General features: G+C 48.1%; 1 long non-coding RNA gene across 1 annotated transcript; it reads right to left on the reverse strand.

Moving 5' to 3' along the window:
* Positions 1–5,307: 5,307 nt before the first annotated feature.
* Positions 5,308–21,552, reverse strand: LOC144581312 (uncharacterized). Its single transcript, XR_013531923.1, has 4 exons — positions 21,294–21,552; positions 9,033–9,074; positions 7,589–7,612; positions 5,308–5,745 (listed from the first exon to the last, which is right to left on the reverse strand). It is a non-coding gene; the product is annotated as an uncharacterized LOC144581312 (long non-coding RNA).
* Positions 21,553–27,778: the final 6,226 nt, after the last annotated feature.

The following is a 27,778-nucleotide window of genomic DNA, read 5'->3' on the forward strand; positions in this document are numbered from 1 at the left end:
GGGGTGCGGTGGGGCAGTCATAGCTCCCCGCAGCCTCGACCCCTGGACTCAATCGAGCCTCCCACCTCAGCCGCCCATGTAGCTCAGACGACAGGTGCACAGCACCATGTTTAGCTAATTTTGTTAATTTTTATGGAGGCCGGGTCTTGCTATGTTGCCCAGGCTGGTCTCAAATTCTGGCCTCAAGCAATCTTCCTGTCCTGTCATCCCAAAGGGCTAAGAGCCCAGGGATGAGCCACATGGAGCCGGGCTTCATTTAAAGTTCTTAAAACTTTTGCAATGACTTTTGGACGTTTGTGAAGTTGACTATGAGCTTTGTCTCCCAGGGACTCTTCTTTCTTTCTTTATTTTTTAAGTTGGAGTCTTGCTCTTTTCGCCCAGGCTGCAGTGCAGTGGCATGATCTCGGCTCACTGCAGCTTCTGCCTCCTGAACTCAAGCCATTCTCCTGCCTCAGCCTCCTGAGTATAGCTGGGATTACAGGCGTGGACCACCATGTTCTGCCTGGATTCTACTTTTTCCCCTGTTCTGAGACAGAGTCTTGCTCTATTGCCCAGGCTGGAGTGCAATGGTGCAATCTCAGCTCCCTGCTACCTCCTCCTCCCAGGCACAGGCAATTCTCCTGCCTTAACCTCCACAGTAGCTGGGATTATAGGTGCACAGCACCATGTCTGTGTAATTTTTGTAGTTTCAGTAGAGACAGGGTTTTACCATGTTGGTCAGTCTGCTCTTGAACTCCTGACTTCAGGTGATCCACCCACATCGGCCTCAGAAAGTGCTGGGATTACAGGTGTGAGCCACTATGCCTGGCCTAGACTCTCTTTCGAGGCCTCTAAAATGAAACAGCTGTGGGGATTATGGAAGCCTGGGGGCCAAACAGAGGAGTGGGGACCAGACACGAGGGAGCATTGGTTTCCAGGGCAGAAAACACTGCCCGGAGCTCAGGAGCCGGGTTGGCAGCTTGGTTCAGGACGTTTCTTGGCTCCTCACTGTGAGGTCAGCCCGTCCTGCCCTCAAAATGACTTCCTCTGTCAGCTTCCCCTCCTCCAGACATACACACAATCTCTGACTGCATTCATTCCTGGGCTTACTCCTGAGGCCTCTCTCCTGGGCTTGGAGATGCCGTCTTCTCCCTGTGTCCTCACAGAGTCCTTCCTCTGTGTGTGTCTGTGTCGTCATCCCCTCTTACGAGGATGCCAGTCCTATTGGATCAGGACCAACCCTAGTGACCTCATTTTATCTGAATCTCCCCCTTGAAGGTCCCATCTCCAAAGGCAGTCACATTCTGAGGAAACTTGGGGTCAGGACTTCATCGTATGAATTTGCCACGAGACATAATTCACCCCATAACAGCTGCATCAAACAGAATCCATGCCTGTCTTGTTACTTTCAAGACAATAGGGGACCTGGCGCAGTGGCTCACACCTGTAATCCCCGCACTTTGGGACTCCAAGGCGGGGGGATCACAATGTCAGGTGTTAGAGACCAGCCTGGCCAACATGGTGAAACTCCATCTCTACTAAAAATACAAAAATAAGCCAGGCATAGTGGCAGGTGCTTGTCATCCCAGCTACTCAGAAGGCTGAGGCAGGAGAATCACTTGAACTCGGGAGGCAGAGGTTGCAGTGAGCCGAGACTGGGCCACTGCACTCCAGCCTGGGCAACAGAGCAAGACTCCATATCAGAAAAAGAAAATGAATGAAGTATGCATATACACACATATAAAATATATACTTATATGAGATATTTATACATCTATAAAAGTTGTATACGGATATATAAAGATATTTATATACATATAGAAAGACATTTGTATACCTACATAAACATATATACACATGTATATATAAAGTTATGTGTGTATATATATATATAACATGTGAAAGTATATATACATAAAGGTATATGTGTACATATATAAAGACATACTAACATAAGGATAAACACACACATATATAAAAGTATATATATAAATATATACATACATATATAAAAGCATATACAATAAAGGTATATATGTACACATATAATGATATACATAAAGGCATATGTTTAATTATAGATGTAAAAATATATATTTATATAACACACATAAAATATAAAAATGTACATAAAATGCTTATGGATTTAAAAATGTACATAAACATTAAAAAATAAAGATATATTAAAAGAAATACATATAGATACATAAATATATAAAGAGCATATATGTGCATATAATCATAAAGATAAATAAACACATAAAACATGTACATATGTAAAGATATATACAAGCATATATATAAAGTCAGGAATATACATATATGAAAACACAGAAAAGTACGTAGTGTATATATACAAAAGCATGTATGTACACACATGAAAAAACCCATATCCGTGCATATGTACATGTGTTTATGTATATTTGAAAGCATATAGAGACACAGATACAGACATGGAACATTCGTGTACACACTGATGGAGGGGGCTAAGCACGCATGTGCATGAAGCTGTGTCAAGTCACAGACGGCCACACTTGCACATGTGGAGTCTGAGCAGAAAGGCCCACACGTGTGTCCATGGAGCCTCCAGTTGAATCTGCTCATTTTGCTTCTATCCCGTCCCCCAGCTGGGAGAGGCGGACAGATGCCCAGACCGCGACGCCACTGATGCAGCCACGGGGCCTTCTGCGTCAGCCCCTGCATCAGCCTATCGTCCACCTGTGACCAACTTTGCCCCTGGACTGGGCGTCCCTCTCTCCCCAACCTCAGGCCTCTCACCGCCGTCTCTGAGCAAATCCACGTGTCCCGCCTCGGGAGGCTCAGCACCTACCTGCAGGTGGCCTGGGCCTGGGCGCGTAGTGTCCGTCATTGCGGTCCCCATCATTGAAATAACCTGTGGGCAGAGCACACGGCATTGTTAACGCATCCTCTCCAGGGATCCCCTTCACAGCAGGTCTGCGTTGGGGGCACTGGGGCAGGTTTTGGAGGACAGCATTGGGATGTCAATGCCAACGTGCTCTTGGCAGGAAGCCAGGAGGCACCAGGCATTAAATGACCTCGTGGGCAGCCACCCAGCCTGTAGGAGGCATGTGCAGGGCCCAGGATGGCGGTATGTGGCCTCATGGTGTGGGTGCTGGCCCCTCTTCTGCTCAAAGCCCTCCCAGGGCTGACCGTGAACTGGGGTGCAGTTCAGGCTGCGGTGTCTGCCTGCTGCCTGAACCCCTCTCTCGGGGTGCCCCATCTCACAATACTCTGCACTTCCCTCCTTCCCTGGATGTCCCCGTTGCTCCTGCTCTGTACCTTTGCACGCCCCTTTCCCTCTGCTCCCTCCTGGCCTTCCTTCCTGGTTGAGCCGGTGTCGCCTGTCACCACGTCCCTGTCCAGCTCTCCTTCTGTCCCGCTCCCACCCAGGCCGTCCCCTGCTCAGAATCCTCCACCATCATCTCCTATCCTGCCCCGAGTCCTGAAACAAGCCTGAAGGAGTCTCGGGGCTTTTCCTTCTCTCCTGACGGCTCCTCTTGGCCCTTCAACTAGGCACCCGCCCCGGGGCTTCAGCATCAGCATAGGCAGGCTCCTAACCCCCTGCCTGTAGGGAAAAGACCCCATAACTGCGGAGGCAGGAGCAGAAGGCCTCAGCCTATTTCCCTATATATAATGAAGAAGAAAGTAACTAGAAATGAACAGTAGTTCGTAGTTAGTAGTTACTCATATGCAATGTTAGTTATTTATAGGTGATATTAATTCTTTTACTAATGCCTCTCAGGTTGGAAGTGCGAACCTGGGGTGACATCGTGGAATGAATGACCCTAAGGCAAGATGCTTTATGTCCTCTGTCACGCCTGCAAAAGAGCTGCTGGAGGGCGCCTCAGCTGTGCGACAGTGTCAGCGCTGTGAAAGCACCTGCTGTTTAGCCAGCCAGGGAAGGAGATGTCCAAGATGGCCAAGACGTCTCCTTCCTCAAGGGAGTGAGGAGAAAACTCCGCTTCTCCAAGCTCTCGTGGTAAGCCTGACCGCTGTCAGGGAGGCCCGTGGACATCCTGGGACTTAATTGTCCCTGTGTGGTGCTGTGCTTCAGGGGTCATGTTCCATGGCTACTCATGCTCTGCTTCTGCACCTGGTTCCCCTTTTCTTAGAAAAGATAATCAGTAATAGTAGCACAAACCTTAATGCTTTAGTTCTTTCTTGGTAAGTATGGAAAAGGTGCTGATGCATTATGCTCCTTACCTCACTTGGGGTGCCATAAATTCCTGAGCCCCCACCTGTGTGCCATGCCCTATTTTGCCCTGTCCCCAGTCACCCACCACCAGGACCACGCCCTACCTATGCCCTACCTTCCCTGCTCCCAGATTTGCAACTCAATAAAAGTCAAGGCATCCCGGCATTTGGGGCCACTGCTGGTCTCCACGATCTGGGTAGCTGTGGACCCCTGGGCCCAAACTCTCTTCTCTCAATCTCCATGTCTTGTGCCTTTTATTTCTACAATTTCTTGTCTTCAAACCAGCAGGGAGGGGCTCACAGAGCCCCATAGGGCTGTACCCTACACCTGCCCTCCCCTGGTTCACCCGTTGGCACTGGCTGATTCCCCAGGCAGAATTCCAGCTCCCCTGGTCCCCACAACCCATTCCCCTTTTCCCTATCGAGTTCCTGCGCAACTATCTTGTCTGAAACCAACACCATCTCCGTCTCTCTTGGCTCCCAGGACACCACTGCTGCCCACCCCAGTAACTTGTTTTATCCATTTTGGTCAACTGTGTGTGATTCTGTCTTTGAATTTTTCTTTCAGCAAATGGAATGATCATAACCCTCTCAGTTCCCTCATAGTCTCTCTCGTCCATTTTTTTTCTTTCTTTTTGCCATCCTTCTGTTTTGGGGTAGGAGCTATGTATCCACAATTTGTGCTCTCTGACCAGAATTTCCGCATCTGTAGATCCAATGGCATGATCTCCACTCACTGGAAACTCCACCTCCCGAGCTCAAGCGATTCTTGTGCCTCAGCCTCCTGAGTAGCTGGGACTACAAGCCAGGTTATGCGTGTATTGAAAATATTTCACACAGGGAGCGGTGGCTCACACCTGTAATCCCAGCACGTTGGGAGTCCGGGGTGGGCAGATCACTTGAGGTCAGGAGTTTGGAACCAGCCTGGGCAACATGATTAAAACCTGTCTCTACTAAAAATACAAAAATCAGCTGGGAGTGGTGGCAAATACCTATAATCCCAGCTACTTGGAGGCTGAGTCACGAGAATCTCTTGAACCTGGGAGGTTGAGGTTACAGTGAGCCAAAATCATGCCACTGCACTTCAGCCTGGATAAGAGTGAGATTCTGGGTCAAATAAATAAATAAATCAAAAGATACAGGAACATATACTGGCATTGTATGCAAATACTACACCATTTTATATCAGGGACTTCAGCACCTATAGATTTAGGTGTCTGCAGGGAAGCAGGGGTCCTACAACTAGTGCCCACGAACAATAAAGGGTGACTGTATTTGCATATTAAAGTTTCTTTCCCTGGTGATATAAGCAGCAAGGAGCCTCCATTTGACAGCTAATCTGACTTTTTTAGAGCTCAAAGTCGTAACATTATTATTGTTATTTAAAAAATGTAGACATCGTCTAATTTACACATTTTTAAAGGTTATGCTTTTTCTTTGAGATGAAGTCTCACTCTATAGCCTACCTGGAGTGCAATGGCGCTATCTCAGCTCACTGCAATCTCCACCTCCCGAGCTCAAGCGATTCTCATGCCTCGGCCTCCTGAGTACCTGGAGGTTACATAACAGGTGAGGTCATTCTTTTCTTATCTTATCTAAGAAAAATCTCCTAACCCTGAGATTATAAGACATTTCCCTCTATTTTTCAATAAAAAACCCATTATTTTCTTTTACATTCAGGTTTGTAATCCACCTGCAGTTTATTTTCGAGTATTCCATGAGGCCAGGCGCGGTGGTTCACACCTGTAATCTCAGCACTTTGGGAGGCCGAGGCGGGCAGGTCACCTGAGGTCAGGAGTTTGAGACCAGCCTGGCCAACTTGTTCAAACCCCATCTCTACTAAAAATACAAAAATTAGCCGGGCATGATGGCACGTGCCTGTAGTCCCAGCTGAGGCACAAGAATTGCTTCAACCCAGGAGGAGAAGGTTGTGGTGAGACAAGATGGCACCACTGCACTCCAGCCTGGGCGAAAGGATGGCATGAGGTTGACAGTTGATCACATATCCACAAGAAGAGCCGGTTGGCTCAGCCCTGCCTCCGTAGAGTTTGCTTTCTTCTTTCATTGTTTTATAGCCGCAACCTCTCTCAAATGCCAAGACACAATTTAGTCACTCTGTTTCCAGCCCTTCTGAACCTATGCATTGCTCAATTCCTCTGTCTCTGAGCTACGGCTTTCTTTTTTTCTTTCTTCTGAGACAGGATCTCACTCTGTCACTCAGGCTGGAGTGCAGTGGCATGATCTTGGTTCACTGCAACCTCCACCTCCTGTGTTCAAGTGATTCTCCAGCCTCAGCTTCTGGAGTAGCTGGGATTACAGGCCCATGCCATCATGCCTGGCTAACTTTTGTATATTTAATTAGAGATGGGGTTTTGCCATGTTGGCCAGGCTGATCTTGAATTTCTGACCTCAGGTGATCCACCACCTTGGCCTCCCAAAGTCCTAGGATTACAGGCATAAGCCACTGCCCTAGAACAAAAGTTACCTTTTTAATTGAAAAATAAATAAATAAAATGAGGTGAAATTTACACATAAATTAACCATCTCAAAGTGAACACTTCAGGGGCATTTAGAACATTCATAACGTTGTGCAACCATCACCTCTGTGTACTTCCAGAACACTTTCATTCCCTGAAAGGAGCCCTGGAGTTCATCAAGCAGTTACTCTCCCTTTCCCCTCCAGCTACTGGCGGTCACAACACTACTTCGGGTCCTAGGGATTTGCCTGCTCTTGAAATTTCATATTCATAAAAATATATACTTTGTGATCTTACATGTGTCTGGTTTCTTTCTCTTTCCAAAATGTTTCTGAGGTTGAACCACTTTGTAGCAATTATCAGTGCTTCATTCCTCTTCAAGGCTAAATAATACTCCATCATGTGGGTGGACCACATTTTGTTTATCCATTCCTTCCACTGATGAGCACGTGGGTTATTTCTATCTTTGAGCCATAATGAATAGTGCTGCTGTGAACATTTGCATACAAGTGGTTCTTGGAATACCTGTTTTCAATTATTTTGAGTATACATCTAGGAGTGGAATTATAGAATAATTCTGTATTTAACTTTTTAAGGATCCACAAAAGTATTTGTTCACAGTGGCTGTACCATTTTAGACTCCCACCAGCAATGTGCAAGCATTCCAGTTTCCTCACAACCTTGTCAACACTTGTTATTTTCCATTTTAGATTTTACCCATCCCAGTGCTGCTTCCGTGTGGTTGTGATTTGCATTTCCCTAACCACCACATTTTGCTTTTAATATCTATTATCTGGTACAGTTCTTGCATCTCCTTAACACACCCCCATAATTCTGTAAAACACCCTCAAGCATCCATCCATAAGCATCAGTTCAAGGACATTGCCTCAGTTTCTCCCAGCCAAAGAGTCACTCACCTGAGTTTGGCTTCTTGGTGGGTTCTGTGAACAAAGAGAAAATAAATGCAATATGCATCGAAGATTCGTCAGAAGCACAAAGAAAGGGCTGGGCACTGTGGCTCACATCTGTAACCCCAGCAGTTTGGGAGGCTAAAATGGGCGGATCACACTGTCAGGGGTTCAAGAGGAGCCTGGCCAACAAAGTGAAACCTTGTCTCTACTAAAAACACAAAAAATTAGCCGGGTATGGTGTCAGCCTGTAGTCCCAGCTACTTGGGAGGCTGGTGCAGGAGAATCACTTGAACCTGGGAGATGGAGGTTGCTGCAGTGAGCGAAGATTGCGCCACTGCACTCCAGCCTGGGTGACAGTGTGAGACTCCATCTCGAAAAAATAAAAATAAAAAGACAGGCCGTTAACACCCCGATGAAATATAAAAAGTAAGTGACAAAGTAAATGATCTGGACACAAATTCCATGGTCTATTTGGGTAAAAAAGCAAGTAAATACCCTTAAAATCCATTCAAAAACAATCTGCCCTTGAGGCTGTGAGGATGCCCACAGGATGGCCAAAGAAGCTGAGAGCATCCAAGACAAGTGAGTGACCCCATCCCTAGAACCACCACAGAGCCGGACAGTAGGTGGGGTGGGGAGGGAGGCAAAAGCAAAGAGGGAGAAAGCCTTGCAGCTTCTAGAATGATGGCTTTTCTCTCACTTTCATTCACGGATGTATTCATTCAGCAAATGTGTATCACGTGGATGTGGACATCAGGTCGGGAGTGCTCACCTTCACTGGCAGCTCTGCTAGGAGAATGGAGATGCACTGTGCTCTGGGAGGGGAGACTGGGGGCCACAGATTCAGATCGGGGTGCGGGACAATGACAGATATGAACTTAAGTGTAAGAAAAGCAGTAACTGAGCCGGGCATGCTGCTGTGTCTCTGTAATCCCAGCATTTTGAGAGACCAAGGTGGAAGGATTCCTTGAGCCCAGGAGTTTGAGGCCAGCCTGGGCAACATGGTGAGATTCGTCTCTACAAAAAAATCAAAAAAATGAGCTGTGCACGGGAGCACACACCTGTAGTTCCAGCTACTTGGGAGGCTGAGGTGGGAGGGTTGTTTGAGCCAGGAAGTCAAGGCTGTGTGGTAAGCTATGATGGCACCACAGCACTCCAGCCTGGGCAACAGAGCAAGACACCCATCTCAATAAAATAAAATAATAAAATACTAGCATACTTCTAAACTATAGGCTTCAGAAGCACAGACCTACCTAGAAACGAGTCTGAGACTTTTAGAGACTGTGTAAACATTTGTCTCAAGGCGTCTGCAATCTCCTGTGAAGAAAAGAGCTCTCGACACCAAGAAATTCCAAACACCGGTGCAACCCAACTCCAAAGTAACTATGCAGCTGATGCTATTAGACCCAAGCTGCAAAGGGAAGGCTCCCCATGAAATATTGGCACTTACCAGGCTCATCAAGGGCATCTGCCAAGTCAAAGTCTCTTTGACCTATTGGGAGCAAACAGGTCACAAGTCACACCATGATGGAAAGGCCAGAATCCTCCTTGTTCGTCATCTCAGCCTGCTTCCCTCCTCCTACAAGCCCAGGGTCGCCAGAGCACTATAACTAACCATGAGCTATGTGGGAGATGCAACCACCACCTCTATCTACTCCCAGAACATACTTCTCACCCAAAGGAAGACCCCTGTCCCCATTCAGCAGTCACATCCCCTGCTGCCTCCCCAGCCCCTGACAACCACTAATCCACCTCCTGTTGGACTGCCTGATCCATGAATTGCCTGTTCTGCAAATTTCGTATAAATAGCATCCCACGATATGTGGTATTTTGTGCCTGGCTTCTTTCACTGAGCATGAGACTTTTGAGTTGCACCCACATTGCAACCCATGCCAGTATTTTATTTCTGCTCATGGCCAGGGAACTTTGAAGGAAGCCTCTCTCCGGGCACATAGACTTCTTTCCTGGACCGTTCCACTCACAGCTTAGGACTGGCATTTCTCCCATAAACACACACGCACACACGTGCACACACACATACATACACACATATACATGCATACACACATACACACACCTATACACACACACATACACATACATATACACATGCACACACATACACACACACACACACTCATTCTCACACACATAAAGAGAGAATCTAGGTTGAGAGGGGCTGCCCTAGAAAAAGGTGAAGCAGAACAATATGAGGATCCTGGATCCTTGAGAGACTGTATGGAGCAGAGGACACCTTTGCCACCTCACCTGGCTGCAATGCAAACAAGAGATAAACTTTTAATTCTTTGGGGGCTGTTTGTTACAGCAGCCAGCCTACACTGACAAATACGGGGTCAGGAAGCAACCTGTGTGCACAAGCTGAGGTTCCCACCTGATCCAAAAGCAGTTAACCTAATGAATGTGTCTGCAGCAGAGATGAGAACATTCGCGTCTTTGTGACTCATCATTGAAAACACACTGCAGCATTCTTGAGGATGAAGTGTCCCTCCTGCTGACATATATGTGCACCTTGCCTTTTGTTCCTCCCTTTCCCCCTGCCACTATTACCCCGTAGAGAAAACACCACCAGAGAACTTATCGGGAGGTAGAGGATGCAGGCGGGAGGGCATCGAATCAGCACTTCTTATGCATTGAGTTCTGTTGCAGTAATGCCAGGCATCTAAGCATCTCATCCACCCACCCAAGGATGTTGCCATCACCAGCATGCACATTACCCAAAGGAAGAACCTGAGCTTCTGGGAGGTTTAGGGCAAGGCAGGAGCACAGTCAGAATTTGCAGAATTGTCCAGGGGGAACAACCTCTTGCTCAAACACTAAGCCCTGGAGGAGGCTAAGCCAGGGGGAACCAGGTAAGCCATAGGTGCTGGGTCTCCACCACCTCTGATGTCTGTCTCTCTCCCAGAAATCTGTCTGCCTGGGTGTTGCTTGCTCTGGAGGAAGGTTCAAGGGCTACAACATCGATTCGTACAGCCTGTGGCATGGCTCCATCCAGATGCCACCAGGGCAGGCTTTGCGGCACCTTGTGGAGGTAATGAGGGCCTCTCCGGAGCAGAAGGTGTATCCCCAGGCAGGAGTGCACACAGCAGCTGCTCCTGGTCCCACACAGCCGTTTCCTTCCAACTTGGGGAGGACACACGTCCCTCTCAGATGACATTCTCTGCCGCCAGTGATTGCTACAGGTTCATCTTCAAGAACAACCCGGCTCTTCTTTGCTCCCTCCAGCTCTCTCTGTATTTTTGGGTTTTTTTTTTTTTTTTTTTTTTGTATGTTTGCTTTTTTAGACGGAGTTTTGCTGTGTCACCCAGGCTAGAGTGCAATGGCACAATCTCGGCCCACTGCAACCTCCACCTCCTGGGTTCAAACAATTCTCTTGCCTTAGTCCCCTGAGTAGCTGGCATTACAACTGCATGCGCCATCACGCCCAGCAAACTTCTGTATTTTTGGTAGAGATGCGGTTTCACCATGTTGGCCAAGCTGTTCTCGAACTCTTGATCCCAACTGATCTGCCTCCCTCGGCCTTCCAAAGTGCTGGGATTACAGGCGTGAGCCACTGCGCCTGGCCTCCTCCAGCTGCCTTGGCCATCATTGTCCAAGCTGCTGAGACTGGGCTGCAGGAGAGGAGCCACGTCAGCCTCTTGGATCCATGAGATATTTCCCCTCCAAGACTGTCAGCAGTTCCAGTCAAGACAGTGGTCTAGGACCCCAGAGTTCAGCACCCTGATAATTTAGACTGCAGTCCCCATCCACTGTTGAGCAATCTCAGCCCAACCCAGCAATTCCATGCATCCGCTAAGCAATCACATTACAATCTCCTCCAGTCTGTGTGCCTGGCCCCTCCCTCCTATTTCCCTAAAGAACCACAGGTGCCTCCCCTCCCAGACCCTTCTCTCTGAAATGCAGTTGCATAAACCAGGCAGGTGGCAGCTCTATTCACCCTGCAGCGGGCGGCCAGGTTGCAGAGAGGCTCCTCCAGCTTTGAGATGGTCCTGATGGCCCTGGGTGGTGGCAGGAATGGGAGGGGGTGTGGAGTGTCACAGAGGAAGTGGAGGAGGGTGGTTTGGGACTTTGCTAGGTCTCAGGGGTGGCACTGCAGCCAGAAGTTGCTGCATGTGTGACTCACACACTCGAGGCTGCTGTCGGTCACACCCAGACCTCGTTACATAAATCAGGCAGACTCTGGCAGCATCAGGCGGCCTGGGCACTGAGACAGTCTCTAGTCCTGCCCGCCAGGCAGGAAATCCATCTCATAGGCAGGGCCCCCTGTCCTCTCTCCTCTCCAGGCAGGTTGCAGCAAAGCCACGGTCGGGTTCCTCATGGGCTGGGAGACTACGCTGACTCCGGGGTGTCTGGCTCCAAGCTCGGGAGCCACATGTGATGCTTTTGCTTTCCCGGGTTCATTTTCCATGGGGCAGGAACAGGAGATGTGTTTCCCATTTGCTTCGCTGATTTGCCTCAGTGAACTCAGCAGCTTTTAACCAAATCCTCGTTTGTGTTCTGGGATTCTCAACCTCATTTTGTGTTGGCTTTATGACATTGGTCCTCAGTTGCTGGCGTCCTGGAGATGTCAATTAAATGGCTCCGGTAGCTGGGTGGGAGGGCCCAGTAAAGCTGCCCTTGGGACCCTCCAGAGCAAAACCACGAGATTTCGGCTTGGAGGCCTTCTTCTGCAGACCTCCCAGACCCTTCTCTCTGAAATGCAGTTGCATAAACCAGGCAGGTGGCAGCTCTATTCACCCTGGGAATTTCACCCTCCCGGGTTCAAATTCCAACCCTGCCGGATTCAAAGATGCTTCTTACTGGACTTTGCCGGCTGCTGGCATTCTTTACATGGATTCAGACCTACAAGTTGTTCGGGCTCAGGAAACCATACCTGAGTGCAGGCCTCAGCAGCAGCCTCCGAAGCAGAAGTTTCTCTCAGAACTTTTCCAGCCCTCCTGTGTCTGAGTCCCGTCCTCCCCCGAGGCACTCTAGGAACTAGAATATCTCTTCCCCCAGGCGGGTCCTAGAAACAAGAATGCCTTTCCCCCAAAGCCAGCCACAAAACCTGAAGACAGGACCCTAACTTTCCCTCCATCCTATCTGTATCAAGACTGGCCACAGGGAAGTTCCCTGACATGCCTGCTTTGGGTGTCCTAAGACCCCCATCCCAGAAAGGGTCCTGCCCCCATGCCCAGAAGGAAGGACCACTGCTCCGAGAGGCCAAGAGGAGTGTAGGCAGACAATGCAGTCTCCCCCGAGTGGCATGTGCACATGGTCCCTCAGGACCTGGATGACACGCGGACTATGCGTCAGCAGGTCTGGCTAGGCTGAGGACACAGTGTTTCTCATCAGCTCCTGGGGGATGTTGAGGCTGCAGATCCATACATCTCACTTTGCAGGGCACAGACTTGGCAATGGCTTCCCGGAGTTGCTACAATAAAATCAGACTGGGCGGGCAGGTTAGACAACAGCCTGGATTCTCCCACAGTCCTGGAGGCTGGAGGTCCCAGATCCAGGTGTGGGCAGGGCCGACTCCTCCTGAGGCCTCTCTCCTGGGCCTGCAGATGCCATCTTCTCTCTGAGTCCTCACGTGGTCGTCCCTGTGTGTGTGTCTGTGTCACCTCCTCTTCTTATGAGGTATCTTAGTCCGTTTCAGGCTGGCATCACAGAACACCATAGGCTGGGTGGCTTAGAAACAGCAGGGTCTTATTCTCCCAGAGTCCTGGAGGCTGCAGGTCTGAGATCAGGTGTGGGCAGGGCTGGCTCCTCCTGAGGCCTCTCTCCTGGGCTTGGAGACACCGTCTTCTCCCTGTGTCCTCACAGGGTCATCCCTCAGTGTGTGTCTGTGTCTTCACCTCCTGTTTTTATAAAGACCTCATTGAACCCTTCTCACCCGTCTAGAGACCCTCTCTCTAAACACAGTCATGTTCCGAGGTCCCGGGGATTAGGCCTTCAATGTGTAAATTTCGGAGGTGCAAGACTCAGCCCTTAACAGAGATAACTCCCTCACCTCAATAGGAACGTGTTTGTCTGCTGGAGCTGCCGTAGCAAAGTCCCACGGGCCGGGCAGCTTAAATAGTAGATGTTGATTCTCCCAAGGTCCTGGTGGTTGGAAGGGCGAGATGAAGGTGTGGGCGGGTGGCTCCTCCGGAGGCCTCTGTCCTTGGCTTGTGAATGCTGTCTTCTCCCTGAGTCTCCATGAGGTGCCCTGTGTGCATGTCAGTGTCCTCACCTCTTCTTTTTATAAGGTCCATAGTCCAGCTGGATCAGGGCCCCACCTGGTGACCTCATTTTACCTGAATCGCCTTTTTAAAGACCATGTCTGCAAACACAGTCTCGCTGGGAGGTCCTGAGGGCTTTCATTTATAACAATGAGGAGGGTACGCTTCAGCTCACGACAGATTTAAACCACGGGATACAGTTGGCTGCAATGGGTGTGCCATTGGACAGCCTGGGTCAGAGGACACAGCCAGGGTTTGGCTATCTGGACAGTTTCATGTCAGCGACATCCTGTCCCTGGCCCACGCCCTCAACAATACTCTCCCTTAATTTGTTTTTTTTAGGCAGAGTCTCGCTCAATTGCCCAGGCTGGAGTGCAGTGGTATAATCTCAGCTCACTGCAGTGCAATGGTGCAATCTCAGCTCATTGCAACCTCCTCCTCCTGGGTTCAGGCAATTCTCCTGCCTCAGCCTCCCGAGTAGCTGAGATTACAGGCACTTGCCACCACACCAGCTAATTTTTGTGTTTTAGTAGAGACGGGGTTTCACCATGTTGACCAGGATGGTCTCGATCTCTTAACCTCGTGATCCACCAATCTCGGCCTCCCAGAGTGCTGGGATTACAGGTGTGAGCCACCGTACCTGGCTAATTTTTTTTTTTTTTTTTAGGCAGAGTCTCACTCAGTTGTCCATGCCGGAGTGCAGTGGTACAATCTCGGCTCACTGCAGTGCAGTGGTGCAATCTCAGCTCATTGTAACCTCCTCCTCCTGGGTTTAAGCAATTCTCTCACCTCAGCCTTCCGAGTGGCTGGAATTATAAGCACACCCTGATAATATTTTGTATTTTCAGTAGAGGTGGGGTTTCGCCATGTTGGCCAGGCCAGTCTCAAATTCCTGACCTCAGGTGATCCCCGTGCCTCGATCTCCAAAAGTGCTGGGATGACAAGGGTGAGCCACTGTGCCCGGCCTGTTCCTTTATGTCAGTCTCCTTTTGTGCACTGGCAAAGTCAGGAGAACCATGATTGTGCTGAACACCCAGGGCTGCGGGCAGAGGTAGGCAGATGGCTTGGGAAAGAGCTTTGCAAAAGGAGAGGTTTTTCAGCATGGAGGAACTGCCATTAACATATAGAAACCCACCGACTGCTAAGCAATGACTCTGGAAGTCATCCCAGTCCTGGGCCTTGGAGGAAAAACACAGGCTTCTAGCGCACATCTGTGGAGAGCCAGGTTCACACAACCACTGTGGCATCTGCCTCAGGACATCCGCCTCAATGCCTCGCAGACCCTGAAGGGTGTGAGAATCAGCCCAGAATCTGGCCAAATGCAGATTCTGGGTCAGCAGATCTGTGTGGGGCTATAATGATACTTTATTGTCATTATAATAAAATAAGAGAATATTTTTTAGAAAAATCTCGGGAGGCATTCATTCAGGTTTAAAGAAATGTTCTTAGGTTGGAATGCACTTTTCCTTCTTTCTTTCTTTTTCTTTCTTCTTTCCCCTCCCTTCCTCCCTTGCTTGCTTGCTTCCTTCCTTCCATTCTTTTTCGTTCTTCTGCTTTTGCTTCTTCCTCTTTCTCTTCCTCTTCTTCCTCCTCTTTCTTCTTTCTCCTCCTCCTTCTTCCTCCTTTTCCTCCTCCCCCTCCTCCTCCTTCTCCTCCTCTTCTTCCTCCTTCTCCTCCTCTTCCTCCTTCTCCTCTTCCTCCTCCTCCCTTTCCTCCTTCTCATCCTCCTCCTCCTTCTTCTTCTTCCTCCTTCTCTTCCTCTTCCTCCTCCTTCTCCTCCTCTCCCTCCTTCTCATCCTCCTCCTCCTCCTTCTTCCTCCTTCTCTTTCTCATCCTCCTCCTCCTCTTCCTCCTTCTCCTCTTCCTCCTCCTCCCTTTCCTCCTTCTCATCCTCCTCCTCCTTCTTCTTCCTCCTTCTCTTCCTCTTCCTCCTCCTCCTCTTCCTCCTTCTCATCCTCCTCCTCCTCTTCCTCCTTCTCATCCTCCTCCTCCTCTTCCTCCTCCTCCTCCTTCTTCTTCCTCCTTCTCTTCCTCTTCCTACTCCTTCTCCTCTTCCTCCTCCTCCTATTCCTCCTTCTCATCCTCCTCCTCCTTCTTCTTCTTTCTCCTTCTCTTCCTCTTCCTCCTCCTTCTCCTCCCCTTCCTCCTTCTCCTCTTCCTTCTCCTCCTCTTCCTCCTCCTCCACCTTTTCCTCCTTCTCATCCTCCTCCTCCTTCTTCTTCCTCCTTCTCTTCCTCCTCCTTTTCCTCTTCCTCCTCCTCCTCCTCTTTCTCCTTCTCATCCTCCTCCTCCTCCTTCTTCTTCCTCCTTCTCTTCCTCTTCCTTCTCCTCCTCTTCCTCCTCCTTCTTCTTCCTCCTTCCCCCTCCTCCTCCTCCTTTCTCTTCTTTCTCCTTCTCCTCCTCCTTCCTCTTCTTCCTCCTTCTCCTCCTCCATCCTCTTCTTCCTCCTTCTCCTCCTCCTCCTTCTGACAAGGTCTAGCTCTGCACTGAGGCTGCAGTGTAGTGGTGTAATTAGCTCACCACAGCCTCGAACTCCTGGGCCCAAATGATCTGTCTGCCTCAGCCTCTCAAATAAGGAAAACAAACATATTTTAGATAGATAGGTCAGTAGATAGGTAGATGGGATACATGATAGATAGATAAATAGATATTGAAGATAGATATTGGAGATAAAGATAGATGAATAGATAGATGGATAACAGACAGATAAATGAAGAGATAGATGGATAAATGATAAACAGGTAGATTTCTGAGATAGATGAAAGACCAATGGAGATATAGGTATATATAGAGTTAGACATAAATGTATCTTACTGGTTCTATTTAAAAAACACTCTCCGACATAGATGTAAATGTATCTTACCAGTTCTATTTCAAAAATACTGGCCCAGCGGATGCATGTGCCGATCTGAAAGCTCTGCCTCCCGTAAGAGGTTTCAGTGTACGGTGGTCAAACACATGAACCAATCCGTGCCACACATCCTGTGAGGGGAATCAGGGAACTCCCCGGTTTCACATCTGATCACAATGTACAATAGACTTGGAAGAGACCGTCTTGGACATATATCCCTTTCTTTTAATGTGTTTTTAATTGATGCACAACAGATGTACATAGCTTCAGGGTACATGTCATAGTTTAACACATTTGTATAATTAAAGATCAAATCAGCATATTTGGGATATCCATCCTTAAACATTTGCCTTTTCTTCATATTAGAACCGCTCTCATTCTTCAATTTTGAAATATACAATAGATTATTGAAAACTAAAGTCACCCTGTGAATCTAACAAACAGTAGTACCCAGTTCTTCTATCAAACCCTACACTTCTCTTTTCTTCCCCTCAATAAATAACATTTCATACACTGGCCTTTGGGATTCCGACTTCTGGTTTTATCGGCTGTTAGAAGACCACATTGTGTGGCATTTTCCTTCACCGCCCTCTGGATTTGACAGAAAATAACAGTTAAAGACAACAGAAACGTGGACTGCTAGAATGTCAGCCTCTAATTATTAAAAATATGCCATATTGTTATCATCTTGTTTTGTATTGATAATTTAATCATTATAAATGTTTTACAGTGTATTAACCATTAACAATAGTCTGTTCCCTTTGTTTTATATGAAGTTCTGGGATACATGTACAGAACGTTCAGGCTTGTTACATAGGTATACATGTGCCATGATGGTTAGCTGCACCTGTCAACTCTCACCCAGGTATTAAGACCCACATGCATTAACTATTTATCCTGATCAATACTCTCAATACTCTGTTTCCTTAAGTACTTTGTAGCAATCCTCCCACCAGCCTTGCAGAATGTTTTTGGGGTCTTGCAAACGTGCCCCGTCTCTAGCTGGTGATGGCTGGAGATGTAGCAGGGTCATCTATGCATGTAACTCATTACCGAGGACACACCCAGCTGCTGCATGCACGTCATCTCATTTACACAGAAGGGCCCTGATCCAGACCTCACCTCCTTTACTGTCCCTCCTGTGACCTCCCTATGGCGCATTCCTTGTGTCAGAGGCACCAGAACCAGAACCACTCCACCTTGAATAGGGGCTGAGTAATATAAGGCTGAGACCTACTGGGCCGCATTCCCAGATGGTGAAGGATGAGATTGACGGTCTGCACAAGACACGGGTCACAGAGACTTTGCTGATAAAACGGGTGGTAGTGGAGAAGCTGCCAGAAACCCACCGAAAGTAAGAGTGACGAGAGTGACCTCTGGTTGTCCTCACTGTTACAGCCCCATCAGCGCCATGACACTAGCAAATGCCATGGCAACGTCAGGAATTCTGCATGGTCTAAAAGGGGAGGCATGAATAATGCACGCTTTGCTTAGTGTATCAAGAAATCGCCATGAAAGCAGTCCACCGGCAGCCTCGGGGCCGCTCTGGCTGTGGAGTAGCCGTCTATTCCTTTACTTTCCTAACAAAATGCTTTTCACTTTATGCTTCACCGTGAGTTCTTTCTTGCGCAAGTTCCAAGAACCCTGTCTTGCAGTCTGGACTGGGACCTCTTTCCTGTAACTCTTGGAGAAGGAATGATTTTGATTTCCAGAAGACAAGGCTTGCGACAGAGCAGGATGCTCATGCGGGTCTTCCCAGAGAGACATGCAAGACAGCTCAGATTCTGCTGCCAGCTGCCCCCGTCGAAATCCTCGGTGCCTTGGTTTACCCATCTGTGATGGTGAATACTGAATGTCAACTGGATTGGAAAGAAGGATGCAAAGTCTGGACCCTGTCTGTGTCTGTGAGGGCGTTGCCAAAGGAGACTAACATTGGAGACGATGGAATGGAAGGGGCGGACCCACCCTCAATCTGGGTGGGCACTGTCTAGTCAGTTGTCACCGTGGCTACAATATAAGCAGGCAGGAAAAAGTCAAAAGAGAGACTGGCCTAGTCTCCTACATCTTTCTCCTGTGCTGGAGGAGCCCTCGAACATCACACTCCAAGTTTTTAACCAGTTTTGGAACCTGGACTGCCTCTCCTTGCTCCTCAGCCTGCAGACGGCCTATTGTGGGACCTTGTGATCGTGTGAGTTAATACTTAATAAAATCCCCTCTCTCTATATATATTGATTCCATTAGTTCTGTCCCTCGAGAGAACGCTGACTAATACACCATCTGTAAAATGACATCAAGCATGACACTCCCATCATCGGGCTGAGGGACAATCAACTAAGTTAATAAACATGCACAGTGCCTAAGAAGTGCTGCTGTCATTCAAAGAATTTAGCACAGGATAGGGTGTGGTGGCTGATATTTGTGATCTCAAGATTTTGGGAGGCAAAGGCAGGAGGATCGCTTGAGCTCAGCAGTTCAAAACCAGCCTAGACAACATAGTCAGATCCTGTCTCTACAAAAAATTTTAAAAAATGGTCAGGCATGGTGGCAAGTGCCTGCAGTACCAGCTACTCTGGAAGCTGAGGTGGGAGGTTTGCTTGAACCCCTGGGGTGAAGGCTGCAGTCAGCTATGATGGAACCACTACACTCCAGTCTGGGTGACACATGGAGACCCTCCCAAGAGTTGGACAAATCATCTAGCACAAACTCTACTTTATAATGAGGTGTTGCATCTCTCATGTAATTTACTGAATATTGTACTGAAACTGAAAAAGAGAATGATTGTATGGGCTGGGTGTGGTGGCTCACGTCTATAATCCTCGCACTTTGGGAGGCTGAGGCGGGTGGATCGCTTGAGGTCTAGAGTTCCCGACCAGCCTGGCCAACATGGTGAAACCCTGTTTCTACTAAAAACACAAAACTTAGCTGGGCATGGTGGCGGGCACCTGTAATCCCAGCTACTTGGGAGGCTGAGACAGGAAAATCGCCTGAACCCAGGAGGTGGAGGTTGCAGTGAACTGAGATTGGGCCACTGCATTCCAGCCTGGGGAACAGAGTGACATTCCGGCTCAAAGAAAAAAAAAAAAAAAAGTTGTATGGGTACTGACAGTACAGTTTCAGTTTCTGCCGAATGCATACCAGTTCTGCACTATTGTAAAGTCGGAACATCTTGAATTGAACCATTATCAGTCGAACCATTGTAAGGTGTGAGCTGTGTGTAGGCTACACCTTGTAGAAGTTGACTTGCCCAAGGGTCTTTGGTTAACCTTTGGCTCTTCAGTGCTTTCCTGGGAAGGTGGGTTCACTGTTCAACGTCTCCCTGTAAACAGAAACTGATAAATGCATTGCCGAGTTGTCCACGTACTAGCTGAGATCTCAAGACAGCAAGGATAATACAAAATTATTGATGCAGATCATAGACGAGGAACACCAGGGTCTGTTTATCCCGACAGTGCCTCCGCCCATAAACGCAGGCTCCTACCTTCCTGACATCCAAATCCTTCAACAGGATAAACAGGAAGTGCTGCCTCAGGAGCATCTGAATGATGTCTTTTATTTCCTAACAGAAATACTCTCTCTCTCTTTTTAACAAATCCCTCAAGTTTTTATTGGCTCCCTTGTTCTTTCTTCTCCAGAGGTAAATTTTTAAAATATATATATATTTATTATTCTACTTTAATTTCTGGGGTACATGTGCAGATCTTGCAGGATTGTTACATAGGTACACATACATACACTACATAGGTAGCCTGCCTGGTGGTCTGCTGCCTCCATCCCCCCATCACCTACATTAGGTATTTCTCCTAATGCTATCCCTCCCCAATCTCCCCACCCCCCACTCTCCCTCCCCTATTTCCCCACGCCCCGACAGGCCCCGGTGTGTGATGCTCCCCTCCCTGTGTTCATCTGTTCTCATTGTTCAACACCCGCCTATGAGTGAGAACATGTGGTGTTTGGTTTTCTCTTATTGTGTCAGTTTGCTGAGAATGATGGTGTCTCACTCTTGAGATTCGCCTGAGTGTTCCCTTCTCTGGAATCGCCACATTAAAATGATCAGAGAAACGTACTCGGTTGTTATTCAAATCCTATACGTTATGAGTTCATTAGAGTTTCTCGCGCGGCACTAAAAACTCTGATCTTGGAGTGTGGGAGAGCCAGCCTGCAGGTTCATGTTGAAGTTTTTTATGTAAACATTTCAGGTGGTTTTGATTTGCAAGAAGGAATGACAGTGTTTACGAAAAGGTTTAAACATCTGAACAAATGCAACCTTTCCGGCAAAGGAATCTCTAGTAATCTGTCCCATGGGGTATAGTCATTTCAACTCTATTTTTGCCATATGGAAATGGTCAGGACTCATTTTTGAATCAGAAGGAAATGATTGGCATTCCCCACATGCCCAGTTGTGCTTAATTCATGGAGCTAAATAGGCCATTTTTTTTAAACGCTTGGGACACGCAGATTGAAAGCAGAAAATACGGTGAATACCGAAGTGCTATCGGCTAGCAGCGTGCCTTCGTGGATCTAATTCCCAAATCCCAAATTGGAGCAGCCAGTCTTCTCCCTCCCCTCTCAGCCACCTATGTCTCTTAGTCTCCTTTCTAATCCCCCGTGGGGATCTCCCTCCAAGCCAGAAGGCTCTTACCTCGGGCGTGCATTAGGAAACACAGGACTGTCAGGCCATGGAGTCCCCACCGGGGTTCCATGCTTTGCTTCAGGAGGCAAAATCCTCAGCGGAATCCCCAACCAAGCGGGTTGTGAGATGCAGCCTCTCCACCCTCCTCCTGTCGACTTCTGGTTTCCCAGCCTGGAAGGAAGGGAGGCGATGTCTTCAAGTGGAAAACATGAACTGAACTGCCAGAAACAAATGGGCTCCCAGCTCCCAGCTCCCAAACTCCACAGCTGAAAACGTGTGGGACCAGTGCGCGCATACTCAGTCATGTCTTGGAGCCAGCCTACCCCGGCCGCCCCAACCAATCTGCAGCAGCGCAGAGGATGGGAAACTGGGGTGGTTACCAAGTGCCAACGGGCATCTTAGGCTTCTGGCGGCTGGCACACCTGCTTGGCAAGTCTGCCCGCTGAGGGCGTGGGTGCTGCAGCAAGTTCAAAGTCACCAACCCCGAAACCAGGGAAGACACCGCCCGCCTGCAGTCCTCCTCCTGCAGGACGTCATAGCACAGTGATACCCAGTGGAGATCAACACACACATCAGTGCACAGAGCTCAGCTGAACTCTTCGCTTTTATACCTAACAAATTCAGTGACTTCCAAGAGGCATTCATCATCCTCAGACCTCAGTGGTCTTTGTAGTTGGCAGAACTAATCTTTCAGCAGAGACAAGGTTCTGGAAAAGCAGATGACACGTGGCTTTTTGTGCCTTTCACTTAAGCCTCGTTGGATGTGGCTGAGTGTCCTAGATTTGTGAATTGTGGGTTTTTGCTTTGAGCATGCAGTATCTAATTAGTTCACGCATTCATTCAACAAACATTCAAGGCATACCTGTCATTTTTGTTGTTAATTTCAACTTATTTTCTTCAACCTCCACTCCCCACCCCTTTCAACCGATTCTCCTGCCTCAGTGTCCCAAGTAGGTCAGACTACAGGTGCCCACCTGCAGAAACCTCTTGCCCAGCTAATTTTTGTACTTTCAGTAAACACAGGATTTCATCACATTAGTCAAGCTGGTTTCAAACTCCTGACCTCAAGCGATCCACCCACCTTGGCCTCCCAAAGTGCTGGGATTACAGGTGTGAGTCACCGTGCCCGGCCTTTTTTTTTTTTTTTTTGGTATTTTTAGTAGAGACCACGTTTTGTCATGTTGACCAGGCTTGTCTCAAACCCCTGACCTCAGGTGATCCACCTGTCTTGTGCTAGGATTACAGGCATGAGCCACCGCACCCAGCCTCAATTTCAACTTTTATTTTAGGTATGAGGGTACATGTGTAGGCTTGTTTACATGGATATATCACACCCAGATAGTGAGCATAGTACTCAACAAGTAGTTTTCCAACCCATGCTTCCTTTCCTTCCTCCGCACTCCTTGTGGAGTCCCCAGTGTCTGCTGTTCCCATCTTTATGTCCACGAGTGCCCAGTGTTTAGCTTCCACTTATAAATGAGAACATGCAGTATTTCCTTCTCCATTGCTGTGTTAGTTCACGTAGGATAATGGTCTCCAGTTCCACCCACATTGCTGCCAAAGACACGGCTTCTTTCTTTTTTGTGGTTACATAGAATTCCATGCTGCCTATGTCCCACGTTTCCCTTCTCCACTCCACCACTGATGGACATTTAGGTTGATTTCAGGTCTTTGGTACCACGGAGAGTGTGGCAATGAAGATGCAAGCAATGCATGTCTCTTCTGACTCACACATGTGCTAGGTGTCAGGTATGCAACAAAGAAGAAAAAGTAGGTTTATAGGGCCAGGCGCGGTGGCCCAAGCCTGTAATCCCAGCACTTTGGGAGGCCTAGGCGGGTGGATCACGAGGTCAAGAGATCGAGACCATCCTGGTCAACGTGGTGAAACCCTGTCTCTACTAAAAATACAAAAAAACTAGCTGGGCATGGTGGTGCACACCTGTAGTCTCAGCTACTCAGGAGGCTGAGGCAGGAGAATTGCCTGAACCCAGGAGGCAGAGGCTGCAGTGAGCCGAGATCACACCATTGCACTCCAGCCTGGGTAACAAGAGCGAAACTCCGTCTCAAAAAAAAAGTAGGTTTATAACAAGAAACAAACACAAACAGCGAAAGCAGACAATTGCAGTGTGATATTATAGGATGTGAGGGATGTGCACTGAGGTCTTAGGGTAACTAAACTCAGCTTTGCTTTAGAAGAGGTTTCTGCAGAGGGCGGTGATCACACAGGATGGGGAGGGTAAAGGGAGCAGGCTGGGAGGATCGAAGTCCGTGGGCAGAGGAAGGTGGACAGTAATGAGGACACTTAGGAAGAAGAGCCCAGGGCCACTGTGTGGGCCAACCCCGTGAACGTCGTCAACCCTCATCTCCCCAAATTCATATGCTGAAACTCGAAACCCCAGTGGGATGGTACTTGGAGATGTAACCCTTGGCAGGTAATTAGTATTAGATAAGGTCATGAAGGTACAGTCTTTGTGATGAGATTAGGGTCCTTATGCAAAACACAAGAGACACCAAAGCTCTTTCTCCACCATGTGAGGGCACAGCAAGAAAGAGGTCGTTCACGAGCCGGAAAGAGAGCCCTCCCCGGGAATCAAAGCCACAAGAGCCTCGATCTCAGACTTCCAGCCTCCAGAACTGCGAGAAGATAAATATGTGTTGCTTCATCCACCCAGTCCATGGCACTTGGTTACAGCAGCCCCAGCTGACAAATACACCAGCTACGATGAATTATCTAGACTACTGACCAGTCAACATTTACCCCATTCCTCAGTGACACAGAGAAAAGGCAAATTAGCTAACGTCAACCTCACAGTCCCTGAGGGATGGCTCCTAACAGTCTCTGTGCCCTGGAAGTCACATTGTCTCCACTAATCCATCACTTGCCTATGCAGGGCTTGGAGAACGATTTCCAACAACTTCCACGTGTCTGTGGAATGGACCTCAGTGCCGCTGCAATTGGAATGCAACAGTGCAATTAACAAAGAGATCTGGTGCTTTCTTGACCATCAGAGTAGGGTATGAATTTGAACCAACACTCATGGACATCCATCCATTCCATTTTTACAAATAAGCCCATATTCCAAAACCAAGTTGCAATAGATAGTAGGCAATGTGTGAAGAAAGCTGAGCCCAAGCTCTGTTCTGTTTGTACCTCAGTTTATTCCGTAGCTGAATGAACCGTGGAAAGCATAAGATACAGGAAGAGAAACGACTGAAACTCCCATTGATGCCTAGTGTTCCATTATTGGAATGCTAAGCATGTGGGAGTTATTCATATCCTACTACTCAAGGTCATCGCCAAGGTCTGATTGCAAAAATTCAAAAAAATTGCAACCTCAGGCATAAATGGGTTATTTTTGTTCCTGGCCCTCTGGGTCCACAAGAGGGAAGCCAGACTTCTGGGATCTTAAGACCAGGGCTCCTCTGACAGCTGGGGGTGGGGGATGGGGGGTGGGGGTGGGGAAAGAAGGCATGGCAGGGGGCTCAACAGCTTAGGGCTGGGCTGGCGGCTTCAGTCACTGCCTGATGAGCCACCCTGACCCAGGTAGGATGAGGTGTTTGAAGCCGCTGTGCTTCTAGGGTTACAAGAAGCTGTATACAGATTCTTGTTCTGCAAGCTGGGGCCCGTGGTTGCTCTATGGAACACTGGAGCATTGAGAGAGGATCCTGTGGTCCCAGCTGCTCAGTAGGCTGAGGTGGGAGGATCGCTTCAATGATGAGTTGGAGGTTTTGGTGAGTGACAGTTGCTCCACTGCACTCCAGCCTGGGCAACGGAGTGAGACCTTGCTAAAAAAAGAAAACAAATTGAGTCCATAGCCACGTGCTCCCACTGACACATGAAACAAACCTTTTCTAAACCCGTTATGTTAAATTGATTTGTTGGTTAAATTATGTTAATTGTCTCCCAGGTTCAAGCAATTCTCCTTCAAGCATGCTTCAGCCACTTGGGTAAACTGGTGTGTGCCACCATGCCAGGTTAATTTTTGTATTTTTAGTAAAGAGGGGATTTCACCATGTTGGCCAGGCTGGTCTTGAACTCCTGACCTCAAGTGATCCACCTGCCTCAGCCTCCCAAAGTGCTGGGATGACAGGTGGCGATCCACTGTGCCTTAACAGCAACATCTGTATAAAGGTAAGTTACTTGGGTGGATTAAGTTACTGGGCACACAGGTGTGTGTGTGTGTGTGTGTGTGTGGTGTGCGTGTGCGTGTGTGCATATGGTGGAAATGCTCTAAGGCAGTTAGCATCTGCAATCCTAAGCCCTGAGTGGCAGAGTCCACAAAGCAGTTGATGCATTTCAATTCTTTCAGACTCCCCTGACCCTAAAGAGGACTGAAGCTGTGACACCGGCTACAAAGTGGATGGACCTCAAAAGCTGGATGCTGAGTGAAAGAAGCCAGACACAGAAGGATGCATTGTGTAGGATTCCATTTCTTGGAAATCTCCAGAACAGGCAAATCTGCAGAGACAGAAAGCACATTGCCGGTTGCCAGGGGCTGGAGAGATGTGGGAATGAATATATCATGGGTTGTATTATGTCCCCCCAAACTTCCTGTATTGAAGCTTTACCCTTTAGTACTTCAGAATGTGACTTTGTTTGGAAATAAGATCATTGCAGATGTATTACGTTGGTGCAGAAGTAATTGTAGTTTTCACCATCACTTTTTTTTTTTTGAGATCGGGTCTCATTCTGTTGCCCAGGCTGGAGTGCAGTGGTACCATCTCAGCTCACCGCCACCTCTGCCTCCCAGGTTCAATCGATTCTCCTGGCTCAGCCTCCTGAGTAGCTGGGATTACAGGCACGCACCACCACACCAGGCTAATTTTGTATTTTTTTTTTTTTTTTGAGACGGAGTTTTGCTCCTGTTACCCAGGCTGGAGTGCAATGGCATGATCTCGGCTCACCGCAACCTCCATCTCCTGGGGTCAGGCAAATCTCCTGCCTCAGCCTCCTGAATAGCTGAGACTACAGGTACGCACCACCATGCCCAGCTAATTTTTTGTATTTTTAGTAGACACTGGGTTTCACCATGTTGACCAGGATGGTCTCAATCTCTTGACCTCGTGATCCACCCACCTCGGCCTCCCAAAGTGCTGGAATTACAGGCTTGAGCCACCACACCTGGCCTAATTTTGTATTTGTAGTAGAGATGATGTTTCTCCATGTTGGCCAGGCTGGTCTTGAACTCCTGACCTCAGGTGATCTACCCACTTTGGTTTCCCAAAGTGCTGGGATGACAGGCATGACCCACCATGCCCAGCACCTTTTTTTTTTGACACAGTCTTACTGTCACTTAGGCTGTAGTGCAGGGGCATGATCTCAGCTCACTGAAACCTCTACCTCCCAGATTCAAGTGATTCTCCTGCCTCAGACTCCCAAGAAGCTGGGATTACAGGCATGTACCACCATGTCCAGCTAATTTTTGTATTTTTAGTAGAGATGGGGTTTTACTACGTGGTCAGGCTGGTCTTGAACTCCTGACTTCAGGTGATCCACCCGCCTCGGCCTCCCAAAGTGCTGGGATTACAGGCGTGAGCCACCTCGCCTGGCCTGAAGCATGTTTTTATGAGAGCCCCAGGAAGGCAATATAGGAAACAACTGCTAAGGGGACTTCTTTTGTGGCCGTGAAAACGTCTTGGACGTAGGCAGAAGTGGTGGTCTCAGAAGACTGTGAAAGCAGCAAGTGCCCTGAATTGTTCACTTTAAAATGGTGAATTCTCCTGTCATCCAGGCACTGTGGGAGGCCGAGGTAGGTGGATCACTGAGGTCAGGGGTTCGAGACCAGCCTGGCCAACATGGTGAAACCCCATCTCTATTAAAAATATAAAAATTAGCCAGGTGTGGTGGTGCGTGCCTGTAATCCCAACTACTTGGCAGGCTGAGGCATGAGAATTGCTTGAACCCGGGAAGCGGAGGTTGCAGTGACATGAGATCACACCACTGCACTCCAGCCTGGGTGACAGATAGATAGAGACTCAGTGTCAAAAAAGAAAAAGAAATAAAACCGGTTATTTCTATGATTTGTGAATTTCGCCTTAATAAAAAAAGATGTTTCTCAAAAAAAGTGAGTAATTAGGTTCAAGTCTCTCAGATGAAATGGAGGTGTCAAATAATTGCTACGATTTCCACCACCCTAACATGTGCTGGACAGTGTCGTAGTATTCTACATGCTTCAGGTAGGAGTAGATAGGCTTTTCTGTATAAGGTCAGACAGTAAAGGTGTTTATCTTTGCAAACTGCACGGATTCTGCAGCAATATGTAACCAATGTCTGTGCCAAATGGACTTTATTTATGGACATTGAAAGTTGAGTGCCACATAGTTTTCATGCATTACAAAATATTGCTGTTCTTTCAAGTTTTAAAAATTATTCAGACACATAAAAACCATTTCTGGCTGGGCACCCTGGCTCACGTATGCAATGCCAGCACTTGGGGAGGCAGAAGCAGATGGGTCACCTGGGGTCAGGAGTTTGAGAACAACCTGGCCAACGT

Source organism: Callithrix jacchus, chromosome Y (genome assembly GCF_049354715.1).
Source record: "Callithrix jacchus isolate 240 chromosome Y, calJac240_pri, whole genome shotgun sequence".
In the NCBI taxonomy this organism is placed as follows: Eukaryota; Metazoa; Chordata; class Mammalia; order Primates; family Cebidae; genus Callithrix; species Callithrix jacchus.